The sequence below is a fragment of the Aegilops tauschii genome, chromosome 7 (assembly GCF_002575655.3).
Source record: "Aegilops tauschii subsp. strangulata cultivar AL8/78 chromosome 7, Aet v6.0, whole genome shotgun sequence".
Taxonomy (NCBI): domain Eukaryota; kingdom Viridiplantae; phylum Streptophyta; class Magnoliopsida; order Poales; family Poaceae; genus Aegilops; species Aegilops tauschii.
This window is the reverse complement of record NC_053041.3, coordinates 618,461,311-618,465,747: the sequence shown is the minus strand read 5'-3', so window position 1 is coordinate 618,465,747 and position 4,437 is coordinate 618,461,311. Positions and strand designations below refer to the sequence as shown.

General features: G+C 43.7%; 1 long non-coding RNA gene across 2 annotated transcripts; it reads left to right on the top strand.

Annotated features, from left to right (window-relative positions):
- Window positions 1-796: 796 nt before the first annotated feature.
- On the top strand, window positions 797-3,969 carry LOC109775915 (uncharacterized). 2 transcript variants are annotated; one of them, XR_012189863.1, is made up of 5 exons: window positions 797-1,341; window positions 1,541-1,601; window positions 1,698-2,461; window positions 2,544-2,586; window positions 3,659-3,969. It is a non-coding gene; the product is annotated as an uncharacterized lncRNA (long non-coding RNA). The 2 variants fall into 2 exon arrangements; XR_012189862.1 differs by having other exon boundaries at window positions 1,531-1,601.
- Window positions 3,970-4,437: the final 468 nt, after the last annotated feature.

The window sequence follows — 4,437 nt, the reverse complement described above, 5'->3', positions numbered from 1 at the left end:
CACAGCGAGCCGCACTGTACGGTGGCGCAATGCATGAGGTACAGAACTTAAACTCCTTCATCGTCACATCAATCACAACGTTTATGTCACTAAATAGTTAATTTCTTAGGAATAGAGCATGTCTCCTTGGGCTAAACTGTAACAAAGTTCAGAATATTAAAGTTTAGATTATTAACCTTAACTTTCATTTATCAAAGATCTGCACACTTGTTTTGGATCCACACACCTAGGCTCGTCTAATGTGATCGGATCTGGCCAGATTCCTTTTGATGCATCACCTGTTACTCTTTTCGGTGAATTATGTTAGTAGTAATCTTGATTAGCTAGTTGCATGTGCGTTGTTAGCAGGATTAGCGTGGCCGTAGCTTACGTCAAGCATCACAACACCACGGTAGAGCTTACATGACACACTTCTGTGGGCAAAGGTTCAGTAATCTCCACAAAATAACTGTCGGCGTAGCTTTTAAGTTTTATCTTCGGATCATATGTTGGCATAGGCACATTATTGTGGACACACTAAGTGTCGGCAACCACACAACCACAATGTATCTTTCAGTAATTGCTTAATAACATGTTATGTGTCGGCAGATGTCTGGGTTTTGACATTTTTTCAGTCGCCGTAGGTAGGTATTTAGCGACCTAACATATGTCAGCGTACATAGGGTGTATGGACACGAACAAAGTGTCGAGGTAGGTGGACACGTGTCAATCGTTGGAAACTTGGCGTGGGATTTCGGCGGGGGTGGAAATTTTTCGGGTTTTTGTGCAAAATAACCTCCACCCCCGAGCAAACAATCCCGTGCCCTGTCGCCGCCCACCTCGCGCTCGATCCACGGTCCGGACGCCATCGCCGCCGGCCTCGCGCTCGATCCAAAGTCCGGACGCCATCGCCGCCGGCCTCGCGCTCGATCCAAAGTCCGGACGCCATCGCCGCCGGCCTCGCGCTCGACCCCGTCGTCAAGCCGTCGTCCCGGAGGTCGCACCCCCCTCCCCCAAGCTCCACCCCACATCCACCCATCCTCGCACTCTGCCCCCTCTCCCCGAGATCGAGCCGCGGTCCTCGCACTCCACAATCCGACGGCCGTCCTCGTGTCCTCCTGACATCCAGCCGTCGTCCTCGCGAATCTCCATCCCTGCTACCTCCGGGGCTCCATCGTCGTGCTCCCGCTGCTGCCGGATCTGCTGCTATCGGGGCTCCATTGCCGGCCTCCCGCTGCTGCCGGACATGCTGATGCCAGGGATCCATCTCCAGGCTCATTACGCTGCTACCGGACCTGCTGCCGGGGCTCCATGTCCTTCGAGCTGTGCCCCTCCCGAATCCAGCCGTCCCCGTGCCTTGAGGTAAGCGTCAACTCCTCCTAAGTTTTCCTTTGCTGTACTGCTGCACTTAATTCATATGTCGTTGCTTGTGACAGTAGACAACCGGACAAGAATGTGTTTCTGTTGCTTGATTGTTTTGTACTGCTATTTGCCTGAATAATGAATAATGATTGTTGCTTCACCGATGCAAAACTAACACTGTCGCACTAGCCAAATTCAGATACTTGGAAAATTTGATATTAATGGTGCATCATGGACAAAACGTGGTTGTCTAAGCCTAGGTACATCAAAGTTTCCTTTTTCCCCAACTCATAAGCGGTATAATTATGTCATGAACTATTCTGATATCTCTGTTTGTGGTGATTGGGTTGGTGTAGATGAGTCGACAACGAAGCTCGGGGACGTGATATGGCGCTCGGTGTAGGTGGCCATGGTGGACCTGAAGCTGGCTGAGATAAGCGATGGGGTCAGTGTTGTGCTCCTTCCGTTCTCATTAACCAAATAGTGCAGACTGTGGCTGTATGACTCGTGTATATATCCACTTGGACCACCAAAATCAAACTGATAGCAAGAACTTGATATAGTGCTAAGTCATAGTTCGTAAACAGATCCATATTAGTTTAGAGATCCGCACAACAAATTTATACATTCAGAATGACCACCAAAATCCAGCAGCACAATTAACTAGATTGGAAGAATTTATTTGATTAATATGTGCGCATGAAAGAACAAATTAACCCGTGTGAACTATCCACATCGGTCTGAGTTATGCTGAACTTTTTGATCTTTTTACTAACCACATCGGTGGTCTAAAAGAATTAATGAGTAGCAACACAGACTAAGAAATTGCTATTTATCTTATCTATGCTAAGAGACCGGAGACTGAATTTACCAACATGGAAGGATTCCTCAAGAGCACATCAGCACCTGAAGCTGCTGCTGTCGCAGCTCTACAATTTTTCTTCTTTCCGGACGCCCGACAGCCCGAGCATGCAAGAGCAGCAGCACGAGCAGGCCGTGCTGTGCAACATCAGCAGAGCGCTCTCAGTGCAGCGGAACTACTCGGGCGTCTCTGATGACAGTATATTTGATACTGAAGTTGAAGATTGTAGCACGGCATTCGTACTAGTAATAATTACATGTAGGCCTATTTTTGAATGCCTATTTTTCAGTTGTTTTGGGAATCAGACCAAAGAGTAATGATTGTTGTTGTCTTGTTGCAGATCAAAGATGCCAAGAAGACAACTAATGTGCCAGGAATTGCAGGTACTAACAGCAGTTGCCTCTACTTGTTGAAGCTTTAGATTTTTATTTCCTCTTTAAATAGATCATAGATGGTAACCTCAGCTTCATCCTCAATGGATCGTGATATTGTAGTATCTCTTCATCTAATTTATACATTACAAGTAAACTGAATGTGTCAAGACAATGTACAAAGAAGTGCAACATAACTACATAAGGCCCAGCCATGTTTCCTCTATAGCATATAAAAGTTTAGTACAATCTACTACTGCCAGTTCTTAAATATTATTACAACCTACAACTCTTAGTATCTGACAAGCCCATTTCTTTATAAACTACTACTGCCTGTTCTTAAATATAACAAGCTACAACTACTACTATGAGTTGTTAACAAATAATATTGCTGATCAGGAATCCTATCTTATGGCATTTATTGCCAAGTTTGTAGGCATCATCTTATCCTTTATAACCTGTTGCAGACTCACAGAGCTGCCATGTTAGCTTATTAACTTGCCACCAGTCTGAACTTTTGAGCTCCAGAATAGAATATTGTAATTCTGATGGTGTCGTGCGGCTCAATTAAGAAACGATTCTGCGGAAGCATATTGATAATCCATGTCCTGATCTTGGTCAAATATGTTACAAACTTGAAAATAGCCACATCCTAATTCTGCATCCTTTCCCCTTGTATTAGTTTAGTTTGTTTGTTGCCATACCAAGCTTATTTTTGAGAATGTGTTTTACTCGCCATAAGCATTTCTGTAGCATATATGCACAAGTAGATTTTCTGGGAATGCTCTTGCTAATAATTCTGGGACATGAAACCAAAAGGAACTCAAGTGTGTTGATCAAATGATGTTGACAAAAATAGCAGAACATTGTTTCCTGTGGAGAAGGAAGCCCGCAACACTACACTTCACCGCATAGGAACAAATATATTTGTGTGTATTCATGGTCATATAACAATGTTACTCTCACATGAACAATCAAGTATAAGCTAGCATGTGCCGCTCTATCCTAACAATCTTCATATGAGCTTTGAACAACTTTTGGAATGATTGCACTTTCGTGACAAATTCATATGGAATATTTTCAGGTACTTAGCCACACCTAGCATTGGATGTGAGGAGGACTTGGAGTGTCATGGAACACATATGGCTGTTTGCAGTATTTTGGACCAACCAACTTCAATCATTTCTTGAATCTTATGTGTGTTCTGGACCATTTGGTGCTTCAAGTGTTTTGGAGTAGAAACTTTGTGCTCATGTATGTGATTTATGTGTTCTGGACCATTGTTTGAATTAGTTCAGACTAGCAAATAGTGGCCCTTTGACTTGTGTGTTCTGGATGGTCAAACTATGCTTGTGAACCTGTGTGAATATATATTTATGTATGTTTGTGAACCTATCATCATTGTTGTCCAATATGTGTTCATCTTGATGTTGTTTGTTGATTGCATTTGACATTGTATATAGTATATGTATCAAATCATTGGTTTGGCTGTACACTACATTTCCAACAATTTATCTGCTGGTAAACAGATTCTTGCAGAGTAATTGTCAGCCATGGTTACTACCTAGCTAGACAGAATAAGTGTAGGCAATTTGTACGTACCTAGCTAGACAGAGTATGTGTCGTCCAAGGTATGTACCTATCTAGACAACATAAGTGTCGGCAAAGGTATAGATCTGTCCAAACAGAACAAGTGTCGGCAAAGGTATATACCTAGCAGGACAACTTATGTGTTGCCAAAAGTGGGGTCTATGTTCACACCCCGTCTGTCGCCGTAGCTAGGGTGTATGCCCACAAATCATGTGTCGGGGTAGGTAGGTGTATGTGCACAGGGAAACTGTCGGCGTAGGTAGGGTGTATGCC